This window comes from Diabrotica undecimpunctata, chromosome 9 (assembly GCF_040954645.1).
Source record: "Diabrotica undecimpunctata isolate CICGRU chromosome 9, icDiaUnde3, whole genome shotgun sequence".
NCBI classification, from domain to species: domain Eukaryota; kingdom Metazoa; phylum Arthropoda; class Insecta; order Coleoptera; family Chrysomelidae; genus Diabrotica; species Diabrotica undecimpunctata.
Window position 1 is genome coordinate 73,543,652 of NC_092811.1, and position 17,588 is coordinate 73,561,239.

At 33.2% G+C, this 17,588-nt stretch overlaps 1 protein-coding gene across 8 annotated transcripts in view; it reads left to right on the forward strand.

The window, feature by feature from the left end:
* Positions 1-17,588, forward strand: part of Pfk (ATP-dependent 6-phosphofructokinase) — a 314,693-nt gene that overhangs the window by 132,692 nt on the left and 164,413 nt on the right. The window lies entirely within an intron of this gene.

Genomic DNA, 17,588 nt, shown 5'->3' on the forward strand with positions numbered 1-17,588 from the left:
AACTGAATTAAATATCAGTATTTGACTGGTATGGTACCTCAACTTATTTACCAAATATTTTCTAATATAGTCCACCTGGCTTTTAATATTTATTATATATACTCATTATATTAGAGTTTGATTTAATTCAACACGTGGTTTAAAATTCTAACACAACATTGAAGAATCGTTCAGAATAGTATTACTAATTAAATCAACTTATTTTAATCTTAAATTACATACAATTCACTTTGTCGAATAGAGATACTAAACTTATAACTATAAGTGACTGTAAATTTGATTTTGTTATAAGTGACTGTAAATTTGATTTTGTTAAAGTGTTGCAGAAATTTATTGTACATACTTACCAATGCCGACGTGGACGTTACATCTTGCTTTGGTACATTATAAACTCAAAATAAGACTAACATTTACTGTTACACCGTTTAAATAGCACATCAGTTACCGGCATTCATACATCATGCCTATATCCGGCGCTCAACTGTCATAGACCAGAGTTACCAACCTCATTATTAATTAATTAATAACTCGAATTAATTTCTGGACTGTGTTGCTATAAACAAATTTATCTATTTCTCTTGTATACACATTAATATAATAAAACTAAATTGAAGAAGTTTAAACATACCATTGCAGAACGCTCGTCCACACCGACAATAAGTTTTTTCAAAAAATCCTTTTTTTCAAAAATTTGTATATTTATTACACATTTGGATTAATATATCGTTACCAAATGCGCATCTTAAATTTGTTTTGTAATTCTGATTTTTTAAAAAAATTTCAAATTTGTTATATAAAAATTATTTCAATTTTTCTGACTGTCACACTTAGATTTTAAAGTTAAATTTAATTCATCTAGTGATTGTTAAAAGTATGCCAATATTATACAGATTAGCTTACATTTTCAAATTCATTTAATTGTTTAACTACTAAGGTTTGTTGGCTTCAAAAACTAGTTAACTTTAGAAATAGAAGAACTGTCACACTTTAACCTACATTAGCTTGTCAAATTTACCTCTTAAAATACTAGTAGACAACAAAAAAACCCAATTCATCTCCTACCAAGCAATGTAGTGCCAATAAGCCCCCTTTTTTAAAGTTTTATGTCTGTTTTGTCCTTTTAATTGTGTTCTGTTTGTCCCTAATTGTGTTTTAGTTTTATAATTTTAACATTTGACACCACAATTCTTTGCCTAACAGAAATTAAATGCTATTATCCAAAAGTTGATAATTACAAGTCAAAAGAAATTGCACACCCACAATGTAGTACAACTACTTTCATTCATTGTCATATAACTGTCCTCTTTCTGTATAAAAATTTCAATAATTTAACACACATTTCAAAAACATATCTCTTTAATAAATATAAATAACTTTAATAATTTAAATAATATAAAACATCACTCTTTCATTCAACAAATAATAACATATACCTTACTCCTATATCATCTGTTAACATCCCTCCCCTCAAGAAACTTCCTCCTTAATTGTCAGACAGTTACAACATTGACCGAAGATCGCCCATTATTAGCAATATGGGATAGTTTGAACTATGTATCACCAATCATTATATGAAAACTCTTATACCGGAATGTAAGTAGTATTTTGTTTATTTCTAATTTATTACAATTCAACAGATTATCTTTTACCAATTTGTGGGTTGTTAATTTGGCTGCTAAAGCAATTTTATGCATGTTAATAAACACAGATATGTAATATGGGCATAATTACTATAACTTTTTTGATCTATATCTTTATAAGACAGCACCCTAATATGGGCTTTTTATAATTTCAGCATTTAATTTACTTTGTACCACTGACCTGATGATGCTTTGCAAATTTTAGAAAGCGAAACCGGTCGTTTTGGGTAGTAAAATTAAACTGATTGTGAGTAAGTCTAATTTATTTCTTTTACCTCTTTTGTTTCCATTAACTGTTGAGCCAATTCAGCCTTGTATTTTTTACATTTAACACAAGTGTTTATTTCTTCTCTCACTGCTCTTTTCCCGTGCGTGATCCATAATATTTTCTTTATGTAGTGCAGAGTTTGTTGTAGGCGTCCATGCAACGTTTTTTTGGGGCATTAATAAGGGAATGTTTTCATCATGTGTTACTTCGGAGTTCGGAAGTTTCCTAGTTACTCGTAATATGCCATGGTTATCCACATCGGGTAGTTAGTTTAATAGTTTATTCCACCCGGTAAGTGGTTTTTCACTCTTTATCTCTTGTGCGTAGTATCCTCCAATTCTTACGGGGTGAGTTGTTCCGGTTTTACCTCTTTTTTTTTACAGGCCTTTAAGGTTGTATTTGCTATTATTTCTATTTTCTTTTTTTCTTCGTCGATATCGAACCTCTATGGTATTGGAAAACTAATATTTCTTTGTTATAGCCAGATTGGTCCATTCCATAGGTCAATCCTCACTAATTCTTTTGATTTTATTCCTCTAGATAAATAATCTGCTGGGTTTTCTTTTGTATCTACTTTGAACTAGCGATCAGCTTGTATGGTGTCTACTATTTCCGTTATTCTTTTCGCTACAAACGTTTTCCATCTGCTTGGTTGTCCTTGTATTCACGCTAGAATTATTGTGGAATCAGACCATGCGTTTATTTCCACATTACTGCGATTTAGTGCTTGAATTGTTCTTTTCATGTAGCAATGCTGCACACAATTCTAACCTCGGCAGTGTTGTTAAACCTTTAATTCGTGCAAGCTTTGTTTTGTCTACTATAAGGCTTGTTTTTACCTCAGGAGATAACGTTCTCGTATATATTACAGCTCCGTAACCTTTCATAGAGGCATCAGCAAATCTGTGCAATTATATTTTCCCTGAATTGATTAGATTATTCCATTTAGTTATTACTATCTCTTCGAGCTGTGACTAATATTCAATTCATCGTTTCTTATCAGAATTCTCCAGTCCTTTGAATCCACAAATCTTTTATGAATATTTTAGATTGTATCACTCACGCAATCCATCCTAATGGGTCATATATTTTTGCTATTTTCGATAACACCAGCCTCTTTGTTATTTTGTTATGGTTGGTTATATTGATTTTAAATGTAATTACATCTTTAACCGATAACCAGTGGATCCCTAGTGTTTTGTGTATATCTTCCTTGTTCAACGCTTTTAGATCGACATTTTTTAGTTCTTCAAGTATGGTTCTCATTAAACCTTGACTATTACTAAGCCATTTCCTTAATACAAAATCCATTTTCTTGAACATTTCTGTTAACTCTGATTGAGCTTAATCCAATACAACATGATACGTGTTGTGTTTAACAATTTCTGCAGCTAGTGGATATTTTAATTTCACATCACATAATTCCTGTATCTTTCTTAATGCAAGGTATGGAGCTGCCGTCGTACCGTATGTTACTGTTGATAACTGATACTCCATTATCGGTTCTCTACAGACTGTCTCCATAATATTTTCTGGTAAACGTGATCTTCTTCCGCCTAAACATTTTCTCTAGATCTGCCATATACGACCTCCAATTTATTAATATATTTGTAAGATCTTCTTGCAAACGAGGTCCAGAGTGCATTATATCATTGAGACTGTTTGTTTTGTTCTTTTTCTTAGATATGATGTGATGATTTATCTATTCGTAATGTGAAAAATTCTTATATTAAAAATTATACAACATGAATTTCAAGATCTGACTTCTTTATTCTCGCTTGACACACACAGAGATGATACAGAAAAATTATTAGTTACTATTGGCAACCTTGACATTTCCCCTTTTTAATAATTATACAGCCACTATCTTGTACATGCCCCCCACCTTGAAAGGATCGCTTTCAATTTAACAGGCAAGCAAGTAAATGAGGAAATGCATTACATGCAATAAAAAATAAACAAATACATCTTCAATAATTATTATAAACTTTTAAGTTTAAAAATCAAACAAATGTTCTTTAACTAAGACGCATTAACAGTTCTAGAACTTAAGGCGTGATTGCACCTTCACTTTGATCACTAGGAACCGGAAGTGGGCAAATGTTTGTAACAGCTCGCTTTATAAGTCCTTTTGAAGTTCTTATGGTAACCACTCGTGTAACTCCATCAGCGCCGGGATTCAAAACTTCTACGCGCCCAAGACACCAGTTTAAAGGAGGTAAATTTCTTTCTTTGATGAGGACGAGTGTGTCAGTCTGAATTTTAGATTGGTTGACTTTCCATTTCTTCCGTTCTTGCAATTCGGAGATGTATTCCAGAGACCAACGTTTCCAAAAATGATGGCGAAGTTGCTGCAACTGCTGGAATCTAGACAAACTGGTAATGGATGAGTTTGATAGATTTATTTCTGGAACGGAATCCATGGCTCTTCCAATGAGGAAGTGAGCTGGTGTCAAAGGCAAAAGATCAGAAGGGTTAGAAGACAAGGCACTCAAAGGACGAGAATTTAATACTCCTTCAATCTGAGTTAGTAATGTAACAAATCTTTCATAATCTAATTTCGTATCTGTCATAACTCGTTTGAGGTTAGCCTTCACCGATTTGACTCCAGCCTCCCAGAGACCGCCAAAATGAGGAGAATGAGCCGGTATGAACTTCCAATTTATATCAGATTTAGCACACATATCAGGGAATTTATTACCATTGGTTTTCAAAAATTTACCCAATTCCAACAAAGAATTGTTGGCACCCACAAATGTGGTTCCGTTATCACTCATCATCTGACATGGTTTGCCCCTTCTAGCTATAAATCGTTTTATTGCCGCCATAAAGGCTTCGGTGGAAAGATCCGTTACCACCTCTAAGTGAATGGCCTTTGTCGATAGCCAAACAAATAAACTAATATAACCTTTATATGAAGAAGCACCCCTATGACGACTAGTTCTGAGGGCAAATGGACCAGCATAATCAACTCCTGTAACAGCAAATGGAAATGAGGGGGTGACTCTTGATTGGGGAAGATCTCCCATGATGGGATTAACTTGATCGGGATTGAAGCGAAAGCAACGCAATCATTCGCGAACCGTTCTCCTAGCCAATGATTTTCCATGTAAAGGCCAATATTTCTCACGCACGTGAGCTAGGAGATGTTGAGGTCCTGCATGGCACAGCTTGAAATGCTCTTGACGGAAAAACAGAATAGTAAACTTATGATTAGATTGAATTAGAATAGGATGTTTCTTTTGATAAGAAAAGTTTGAATTACTTAATCTACCACCGACCCTGAGTAATCCTTCTAGATCTAAAAAGGGATTAAGTGATAAGATTCTGCTTTTAGAAGAAACTGCATTACCTCTTCTTAAGCACTGAATCTCAGATGGGAAACCTTCAGCTTGTACCAACTTAACTAGAGTAAGGGTAGAATTGTTAATCTCCTGCGTGGTTAAATGCCCCAAAACACGAGTGGCCTTGTTCTTTCGTTGAGAATTGTAGTAGAAACGCAAAGAGTAAGCCACTGACCTTACCAAGGTTGAAAAACTCGAATATTTTTCAAAATCAAATAATGGAGTAGACGAAACTATCATAAATTGGTTGGTAATAGTTTTAAGCTCTGGAAGTTTTTCTTTATCAAAAGATACTTGAACTGGCCAAGTTTCAGGAGAATCTAGCAAGAATGATGGGCCGTGCCACCAAAATGAACAAGAGCTTAGAACCTGAGGTTCAATTCCTCGAGAGAGTAAATCAGCAGGGTTACAATCCGTAGGTACATGTCTCCAATTTTCGGGATCTGTGTTGGACTGAATTTCTGAAACACGATTACCAACGAAAGTTTTTAGTACATGTGACGAAGTTTTTATCCAGCCCAAGGTAATGGTTGAGTCAGACCACAGAAAAATCTTATTGAACTGAATATTCAAAGAAGTAATAACCATTTTAGAAAGACGTGATAAGATCAAAGCTCCGCTAAGTTCCAGGCGAGGTACGCTCAGCTTCTTTGCTTTTAGCACAAAGTAAATTTATAAAAATGTTACCCTTTTTATCAACACTGCGAATATATATGGCTGCGCCATAAGCAACTTCGCTTGCGTCACAGAATCCGTGCATTTCAATAAGAACAGAATTAGGAAGAACTACATTTCTTTGAATTTGCAATTTATTCAACTCATGCAACTGATCTCTGAAAGATAACCACTCAGACTGAATATGCAATGACACTCCTTCATCCCAGTCTAACTTCTCTAACCAAAGGAGTTGCATAAGGATTTTGACTTTAATGATTGATGGACTTAAGAGACCTAAAGGGTCGAATATTTGAGCAATACTAGAAAGTATTGATCTTTTAGTGATAATTTTGGGAGTAACATTTGAATCAATAGAATAGAACAATGAATCTAAACTAGAGCACCATTGTAACCCAAGTGTCTTTGTGTTTTCATTGGCACCAAAAAGAAAGGAAGTGTCTAATGAAATAGATTCCTGGATGGACTTAAGAAATGAAGAATTGTTTGACGTCCACTTTCTAAGTGGGAAGCAACCTTTTGAAAGAATTTCAGAGACTTGTTTACAATTAAGGATTACCTCTAACGAATCAGAACCAGTTAACAAGTCGTCAACATAGAAGTCTTCAGCTATGATTTTAGAAGCTTGAGTGAATGTATCAGAATGCTCTAATGATAGCTGATAGAGACATCTAGTGGCTAGATAACTACTTGACGTAGAGCCATAAGTAACTGTATTTAATTCATATAAATGAAGAGGATCTTTCGGATGATTTCTCCATAAGATTCTTTGGAGACACCGTTGAGTATCATCAATAAGAATTTGGCGGTACATTTTGGCAATGTCCGCAGATGCAACAAATGAATACCTTCTAAATCTCAACAGGATAGATATCAGATCATTCTGCATGACGGGAGCTACCATCTGAAGATCGTTGAGCGAATGACCAGATGATGACGGACAGGAACCATCGAACTCTACTCTGAGTTTTGTAGTGAGACTGTCCTGCTTCATCACCCCGTGATGAGGAAAGTAATAACTATATACTGGCAAAGTACAATCAGTAACTCTTGACATGTGGCCAAAAGACAAGTATTCCTCCATAAATGCAACATACTGCTCCTTCATGATAGGATCATTAAGAAGCCTTTTTTCTAAGCTATAGAACCTTCTTTGAGCTATTGATCTGGATTCTCCCAAAGAGTCAACCTGTGACTTAAAAGGAATGGACACAATGAACCGACCATCCAAATTTCTCCTAAAGGTTAATTTGAAGTGCTCCTCGCACAATAACTCTTCTGGAGACTGAAGTTTAGTACCTGAGCACTCCTCAATCTCCCAAAACCTAGAAAGGCCGTCAGTTTCGATATTGTGTGATAATCCACATATGGTAGATTGCTGACTATTCACCCTGGTATTTATTAAAGGACCAGAAATGATCCACCCTAATCTAGTTTTCTGAAGTATGGGTTTTTCAAGACCTAACTTGACCTGACCCACACATAGCAGGTCCCAAAAAATACTAGCACTGATCAGAATACTTACTTCCGAAGGAGTATGAAAATTTGGGTCTGATAAACGAATATTTGCAGGTATGGGCAACGAAGATGCATAAATTTGACAAACTGGAAGTTGTCCACATATTTGTGGAATGATTAAACCCTCTAGGGGGAAAGAATATATAGATTGTAAAGAGTTAATAACAATATTGCATTTGTGATTTATTTTAGAAGAAACATGAGCGATACCCACTACAAAAATGTTAACCTACTCCCTTGAAATACCCAGCAAATCAACTAAACTTGATGTGATAAAATTAGATTGAGCTCCACTATCTAAAAGAGCTCTACAATTATGAGCAACCCCTAAATAGTCACGAACTTGGACAACAGCCGTTGATAGAAGGATTTGTTGATTTTGAGAAGTATTAGAAAGTGTCTGAGGGCTACTCTAAGAAACAACTACTTGATCATTAAACTGAGACAATGGATTTAGTGGATTTTCAATAAATTCATGGAGAAGAGTTTCTGGTTACATTTCTTACATTCGCCATATTTGCACGTAGCTTGTTAATGTCCAGAATGCAGACAATTCAAGCATAATTTAAACCTACGTACTTTATTGATACGGGCAGGAATGTCTAATGAATGAAATTGACTACAGTGAACCAGTTTGTGTTGCTGGTTGCATAAAGGACAAGAAAGAAAAGAAGATTTTGTACTTACAAGAGCCTTGGTACTGTTGTGTCTGAATTTGACATGATTATTGACAGAAGTCCCTTGAATATTGGGTTTATTTAGATTATATCTTTCTAGAGTATCTGCCTTCGTTTTTAGGAAATATATGAGGTCCGAAACTTGACTGACTTTACCATTGTTGGCCTTCTCCCATTCTTTCACAGATTCAGAATCTAATTTTTCCAAAAGAATATATTTAAGAAGGGCATCCCAATGTTCGACTGGTTGTTCTAATGCCTCCAAAGCTCTAAGATTGCTACAAAATTGATCAATTAAATTTCTGATTGAAAATGAACCTTCTTTATTGATTGCCTTTAAATTGAAGATGGCTTTAATATGGTTACGCAACAACAATTCCTTGTTAGAATATCTCTCAACCAAAAGATTCCATGTAACAGTAAAATTAGAAGCAGAGAGAGGTATAGAAGCAATGACTCTCTCAGCAGAACCTGTTATGCATGCTCTTAAATAATGTAATTTTTGTATTTCAGATATCCTATTATTTTTTATAACTAACGAATCAAATAAGTCATGAAAATCTAACCATTCTTCTATGTTGCCACTGAATTTTGGCAATTCAATAGAAGGAAGTTTTATATTGGAGGTTGTATATGTATGATTGGATGCAAAATGTTCACTAGTAGGACTAGATGTACTGGAGGCACTAGCTGAGGTTGTTGTCAACAGTTGTTTTGCCTTAATTATAATTGAATAAAATGATGTTTCGAACGTTTCTCTGTAATTTATTTCTTCCTCAGTTATTGCGTCCAGTAAACTCTCTATTTTTAATTGAGTTTCTTGATATTGAGTATGAATACTATTCGCGTTTTCGATGCGCAATTCAATTTCAGCGCGAGTTGGCTCATTCATCTCACCTTGGGTTGAGTCCCTATCAATGAATTTAATAAATGAGGTTAATCGCGCTTTAAGAGATGCTCTTATCTTTTTTAACGTAGGCAAATCCCCCATTTTAATTCAAATTTAAATGTTTTAACTATTATGTGTTATGTGTATAGTAAACTAACAATGAACAATAAATTTCAAGATTGAAGAAGTATAAGTTAGGAAATTGAAATGAAAGGCAGATAAGTAAGGAACAAAAGCTCACTTCCATGATTTTTGATGATTCGATGTCCCGTCCAGTGAAATCGTCAGTATGTGTTCAATCGGATTGTATACTTGACTTGAAGCCTGGGGCAAAGGAGCACTCGATGTATTTCTGCGACTGTCTCGTTCAACGTTGTCGGCAAACGTGGATCTTGTAGGTTGTATGGCGTGGAATAGCACAAATATCCGAAGCTCTAAGGACCAATGTTTGTTTTGTTCTTTTTCTTAGATATGATGTGATGATTTATCTATTCGTAATGTGAAAAATTCTTATATTAACAATTATACAAAATGAATTTCAAGATCTGACTTCTTTATTCTCGCTTGACACACACAGAGATGACACAGAAAAATTATTAATTACTATTGGCAACCTTGACATTTCCCCTTTTTAATAATTATACAGCCACTATCTTGAACAGAGACTGATTCCTGTTGAACTTTTACTGGAAGCGTCAAACACAGCCCTGCATTTTGTTGTTGTGTGCTACTATCACCTTTTACTACTGTATGATGAGGAAGGTAATACCCTTGTTTATTTCCTGTTTCTGTTGTATTCAACTTCAGGTGTCCTGTCTTCATATTCCTTCATAAATTTTTTGTACTCCTTTTCCAGGTCTCTTTAAAATTTCTTCTCTAATTGCAGCAGTCTCGCACATGCTTGCTGTTTTTTCCCTTGGCTTGTATTAGAACTGAAGGGTATTTTAACTTCAAATCTTCCTTCCTTATCCCGTTTTAATGTTATTTTATAATATTCTTCGCACTCTTTTTCGTTACTGAAAGAGTATTACTTTGATCTGCTCTTCTAACTCCCAATATTTTTAACATAATCTCTATTGGACCTGTTTCATTAATTTTTAATTAATAATTAAAATTTGATTCTGCCCGGCCTAAGTTCCCATGGTTCCTTTTTTTATCTGTATATCCTTCTCCGGTAGATTCTTTGTTATTTTTCGTAGCACAAGTGCTTCGGTCTTCATTTCAAATTAATTTTTGATATGTGCTCGTAAGTTTAATGCCACGCTCCATTTCAACGGCCTTTGATCCTCATTGCCAATTCCAGATATCTGGGCGTGGACAGCCTTTATTTTTATTTCGAGACTTATAGCGGCGTGCTTTGTAATGAATGATGACGGCGAGCCGGGGCAATCAATGCTCTCATCAATTGTGAGTTTTCTCGTTGAGTCTCTTACTCGTACTAATGCAGTTACAAGTAGCACTTCTTCATTATGATTACTTGACGATCCGTCGTAACTGTTGCCACCTCTGGTCCCACTCGAATTGGGTCTATTTTGTGGGCTTCTGTTTTCAGAATTCCTTCTGTTATCAAACTGACCTTCTGGCCCATATAACATTGGGTCTAGTTGGTGACTTTCTGGTAGTCTCCTTCTGTTATCATACCGACCTTCTGACATGTGTAGCAATTAATGATGCTCTTCATTACATTCTGCACATGTATGAGAGGAATAACGTGGTACTTCCCTTTTGTGCAGTACGCATCTACCGCACCATCGCTTTTTCTTTAAAATTTTGTTTTTTTTTACGTACTTATAGACTTACAAACTTCGTACATTTGAACAGTTTATGTTCTTCATGACATACCACACAGGATATCTTCTTCTTTGCCTGTTGTCTGTGGTCTGGCCTCTTCTTTTCTGTTTCCAACATCTCTAATGGTTGGAACCTTCTTTGGAGGAATTCCTGTGTTGAGTTAAATGTCAGAATTTTCCTAGTATCTTGAATTGATGTTTCGTATAATCTACTGGTTTCCGTGTCCCACTTTAACATGTTTATACTTGCTATAAGAGGGTTCCAGGACTATCGTTATACCTTAACATGCTAATCCTTGCTGTAAGAGTTCACCTAGTTCACTAATCGCTTCTAAGTATTCGTGGAAACGGGCATGTAATATTTTCAGCGCCTTTACTGGCGCTTCTTTTATTTCTGCAACCTGAAGTATATTGTCTATTAATATAAATAGATTCATCCTTGGGTTATCGTACCTCTCTTGCAACATTTTCCAGGCAGCACTGTAGTTTGCTTCAGTGATGTTTAAATGTATTATTCTACTTGCTTCTCCTCGGATGCTTGTCTTTAGATACTGCATTTTCTCCACATTTGATAGTTAGTTGTTGTCATCAAACGTTTAAACAAATCATGTTACCCATGATTCATATTTACCCTCAAATATGGAGGGTAGCATTACCCTTTACTGGAGGCAATAAATTTTTTTCTTTCTTGCATCCTTCCGCCTCCAATCTCATATTTTCTTTAATGATCGACCGCACTCTTCTTTTCATCAGGTAAAATCTTTCTATTTCACCTTCTTCTAGCGCATCCTGTTCGTTGTTAAGAGTTATTTCCATTATTAAAGCGTCTATTTTTTGTACCTCTTATTTTAAATCCCCTTGTATATCTTCATCATCTTCGTCATCTTCCAATAAATCATGCAGCCTTTTCATCCTAATTTCCATCTTCCTAATTTTTGTCGAAAACTATGAATTTTTAATAAATTTCTCTAACGTCTTTTTTCCTTCCTCGTATTTCTTTTGTACTTGCTCGTAATATTTAGATGTAAAATATTTATCATCTTTTGAACTCTTTTCTTCAATTTCAGTGTTTAGCTCTTCAAAGTCGCTATACAATTCCTTAAGTATCTGCAACCTTATGTTTAAATAGTCTCTTGTCCTTTTTCCTTTGTTTAATTTTTTAACATTAGTTAAGAATTTAATTATATTTTGACCTGGTTCCTCTTGTTGCGCGTATAATTTTTGCATTTCGATACGTATGTATAAACTTGACCTAAGTTTAAATGTAATTATCACTTGTAACCAAAGATGTAACTTTTTTTTCTTAAAAAAAAGGAAATACGAAAAATATGGAATTAATGAACTCAAGAATGTTTATAAAAGCCTTTACCTTTTGAAAGCTCGCAAATATGTTTTAAACCGAGGAAATGATTGGAAGCATTTCCTCAATACCTAGCAATATAATATAGTTTGAGGGAAGTTAAACAAACTGTAATTAAGTTTCTAATCGATATGTTTCACAATTATACACGGTGTAACTATAAAAATTCAGGAAATTAAGATTAATGTGAAAGTACAAGTTAATGGACTAATTTGTGATTGAACAGCGGTATAGTTTCGTTTTTAGAAACTTTAGGGTTTATTTTCATCTTCAGGAACAAGTTATTGGGACAATTTTACGAAAATCTTATTGATTGAGTCTGATATTAAAAATTATATGTTGTAAGAATTTTTTTTTAAGAATTTAATTTTTAAGAATTAAGAATTAAAAAAAAATGATTTTTTTGTCTTGTTCCTATGTGTCAGTTTATAAAACAATTTGTCAATTTTAAAAAAAATTTCTTACAACATATAATTTTTAATATTAGACTCAATGAGATGTTCCTAAAATTGTCACCTATTGGTAAAACATCAAAGAAAAACAAATCTCAACTTGATGAAGATGAAAATAAACATTTTCGAAAGCTTGAATATTAGTTAATATATATACTTATTTCACCGCTGCGTATCCCAATAAACCTTAATGCTCCGTTTTCTAACGTCGTCAGCGAAGACCTTTTTTCTTTATATATATATATATATATATATATATATATATATATATATATATATATATATATATATATATATATATATATATATATATATATATATATATATATATATAAGAGTAAGAAAAAAGAAGTACTTGTGACTCGTTTGGAAAAAATATATAAATGTTTTGGATGGGTTGGAGTCAATAAAAGGGGCTATTGGTTAACTATTTATTATCTCGAGCTTTCAATTGTGTTTACAATTATTATCAAGAGCTGCTAAAAAAGACAAAATATCTAACAAAGTTGAACTAGAAAGAAAAAAAAGTTTTTGTTAACTCACCAAATAAAATTAGTTTTTTTTTAACCAAACTAATTTTATTTGGTGAGTTAACAAATTTTTACAAAATATTTTACAAAATATCTTACAAAGTTCAACTTTGTAAGATATTTTGTCTTTTTTAGCAGCTCTTGATAATAATTGTAAACACAATTGAAAGCTCGAGATAATAAATAGTTAACCAATAGCCCCTTTTATTGACTCCAACCCATCCAAAACATTTATATATATATATATATATATATATATATATATATATATATATATATATATATATATATATATATATATATATATATATATAGAGGGAAAAGGATAATGCGAGTGAATAAAAGTAAAAATCAAAGCTCATTGAAGTTGTAAACACATACAAAGAAAAATACATAAAAAGACATGTTGCCTCACATAACACAGAGGTTAAGACCGCCGCTATGGAAAGATTAATAAGAAATGCATTTGGTATAGTAACAGTAGAAAACTTTAAAAATTATTGTAAACTTTCTATTAAGGAAGAGCAAAAATTTTGTGTTATTGACGGGTTGATGGACGATATTGATCCTGTGGTAATAAATGTGACGGATGACAGGGACAGTAATGAAAGTGATAGCGATGATAGAAAAGATCAGGATGATGTTAATATGCAGTGAGTAAATTATGTGATAGTCTGCAAATCGGCGGACACAAAGTGCCAAATCCGAAAAGTCTGTAAATAATAGTCCGGCAAAAGGCAAAAGTGAAAATTAGGTAATAGTGATATATATATATATATATATATATATATATATATATATATATATATATATATATATATATAGAGGGAAAAGGATAATGCGAGTGAATAATAAAAGTAAAAAGTAATGGCATGTCTCGCAAAACAGAAAACCAAAAATTGTATATCGATGGAAGGCAACCGTATATACGTATTTCTGACTATTGGTCGTGTTCAGTACAGTGCAGCCAAGTTAGAAAAGGAGCATATTAACTTAGGAAAGGATCACTACAGGAGCAATGCAACCAATTTGTGGCATTAGAATTAGAAGACCCTTAAAAGTAAAAGACAGAGTAAAAGAATAGTCAGAAATACGTATATACGGTTGCCTTCCATCGATATAACATTTTTGGTTTTCTGTTTTGCGAGACATGCCATTACTTTTACTTTATATATATATATATATATATATATATATATATATATATATATATATATATATATATATATATATATATATATATATATATTGGATTAAAGTTTCCGCGGGAGCTATATGTGATTTCTGTGGTTTTCCGGGTTTGACACCGCGTTAAATTGTTTTGGTTTTTAGAAATAACATTGTTTTGATGACATTCCGGCAAGGTCACACAAATCAAATTAGTTCTGTTTCCTTCTGATGTTCGAGGAGAAACGTCAAAACAATGTTTTTTGCAAAAAACCAAGTTAACGCGTAGTCAAACCCGGAAAAGCACAAGAATTTTAAAAATATATGTATATATATACTTGAAACCCCCATAAACCAATTTTCATAAATATCGTGTAAGTAGATTCCGATATATAGGTAGTTAAAGCTCGTCGTCACACAGCCATGTCGTCCATATGTATTTGCCTTTCTTGTCAGCCCATATTTTTCCAAAAACTTCAGAACAGTTCTAGTCTGACATCTTCCAAAAAGAAGTTGCAGTTTATTTCATTGCTTTTTTTACTCATAAAACAATAACAATGTTTTCTTAAGGTTTTTTGCAGGCTTCGTAGTACCATATTTCCATTTACCTTCTACTTTTTTAATGCCAACATATACGCCCTTTTTCTTTTTTCTTTATGTACGGACCTATTCCATTTAGAAATATTTGGTTTCTTACTCCGTTTACCACAAAAGGATTTAGTTTCGTTGTTCATATTATCATCTAAAATATCTTGTAGAGTTTCTTCCTGATCAACACTGTTTTTAGTAATACTTTGGTTGAGAGCGAATAAGGCTTTTGCTTTGATAGTGTTGCAAATTTTTGGACTGATCTTCACTAACCTTTCTGATGACTTTTCGAACAACAGTTGTGTCTGAGGACAAGTCTTCCGAATTCTCATCGGAAGCGTTTTCCGAAGTTTCATCGAGCAAGGCTTCTGGTATGCCATTTTTACCTACCAACTACTGGACCATCACGAGGAATTAAAATTGATTCTTCGTAGTCCATCAGATACCGCTTCCGGTATCATATTTTTACCCACAAATACGGGACCATGACCAGGAACTGAAATTGATTTCTCCGATGTCTCATTTTTAATTACCTATAGGGGACCATCACAAGGAACTTAAGTCGATTGTACCTGCTTAGTTGGAACACCAAAATACTCCTGCTCGTGGAATGCTGTTACAGTATCACCTGTGAAAAATGTATTTCTAATTCAGAGTTTAAATAATATTTTCCATTTTAAACATTATGCTATTATTAGTTCATTAACTTTCTTTTGCTAGTATATTTGTAGTTTTTTTATTTGAACCAAATTTTTTAATCAAAAACAGAAATGAAGGTACTCAAAGAGAGAAAATTAATTTTGAGCTTTAGTTTCACAAAACAAAATAATGGCTTATTCACTGCATTTATCTCCATAATTTCAAAATTTAGTTTTGGAAGGTGTATACCATTATTCGGTAGCTTTAAAGAATCATTTTCCTTCGTTTTATCATTAGACTCTCTATCTACATTTTGATTGTGAATCTTTATTGTAGTCCAACGGCTTAATCATGGTTAAAATACTGTTTCGCTCGAGATGCCTAAAATTTTCAAAAATTTTCAGAGTAGACTGAATATAATTTATTTTATAACTTTTGAAACAATATCTTTTAACATACTAAATTATTAAACCATTGTCATTTGTTAAACTACTGGTAAAATCTGGATATTTTTATTGAAGGATAGGCTCATCCGTGTATTTTAGCTATCTTAATGGAAAGGGGAAACAATAAAAATGTTGAACGTTTTCACCTACTTGAAAGTGTGACCCCTATATTGTTAAATTAAAGAAAATAATAAAGTACTAGAATAACATTCCACTATTCGCGTTCTTAACGGAAGACTTTTCTCTTCTATCAGCTCCCATGAAAATTCTGAACTTATTTTATTTTAAAACATTGTTTTTAATTATTAATGGAAAAAACGCAAAATGACGATTTTCAATGCTTAAAAACACAAGTAAAAAATATTATTTTTGAAATCACCAAGTACCTAAATTCAAGTTGAAGACTTCTTCTATCAGCTTCCATTGAAAATTCTGGGCTTATTTTATTTTAAAACATTGTTTTTAATGGTTAATGAACCACGCATGAGAAGGCGGGCGCTCATTTATATAATGAGAATTCAAACCAGCAAAAATGTATGCCATAGATCTTGTTTCTCTCTCTTATAATTCCGCAGCCCGAGAGCCCGTCCTGTCATAAGTGCTTCATTAACGATTAAAAAATAATGTTTTAAAATTAAATTAGCCCAAAATACTTATCGGTAAATGGTAGAACAAGTTTTGAACTTGAATTTAGGTTCTTGGTGAATTCAGAAGAATATTTTTTAATTATGTTTTTGAGACTTGAAAATCGTAATTTTGTGTTTTTTCAGTTTTAAATTGTTTATAACTCGAAAACAATCAAGTTTAACAGAAAAATTACAAGAGACCCATCTTGTTCAGAATGGTCCAAAAAATTCAAAAAAAGTTTATCCGTTCCGAAAAAATTCATTGTTATAATTTGTTTAAAAAAATTTTAACACCTCTTTAACCTTATTTTGGGATATCTCATATGAATATTTTTCCAAATGAACTAGAACTTTTGCCTTGTCTAGCGTTTTTGCTAGTCTCATTATTTACTTTGATGAACTGTTTACGTCTCGCTATAAAAGTAAGCTGTGCAACAAGGGGAAGGGTCCAGGACTGTATCAACTCGATGTCCCCGTGTGTCTACAAGCGTGGCGGTTACTATATATCTTCGCTTGTTGCGAAATTCCACCTTAAACGCACAAAAATGCCACCGAGCAACTGTATAAAAATCATTGGCTTTAAAACTCTCCCCATCCATATAGGCACGCTGTGTCTTCGCCAATGCTTCCATGGTAGCTGAAATCGGCACGTGTCGACGACACGGTCGAAGTACCATTTCCACGGACCAGGGTCGACGTAGGGTTTAAATACTAATATATACTCTGAGACACCTTATATTTATATTTTATTAACATTGAAACAATATAATCACTTGATAACATGATGTTTGTGCAACTGACTGTAAACAACTTAAAAACATAAAATAAAAATTGAATGTATGCATCGCAAAATAGCTTAACGTATCAATGTTATGGTAGTAAGTGGTAAAGCTTAGCCTAAAGGTCTCGTATTAGCTGTCTTTTTTTGGGAACTCCGATAAATCGTATTTTATTTCAAATGTTTGACTTTAATAGTCAG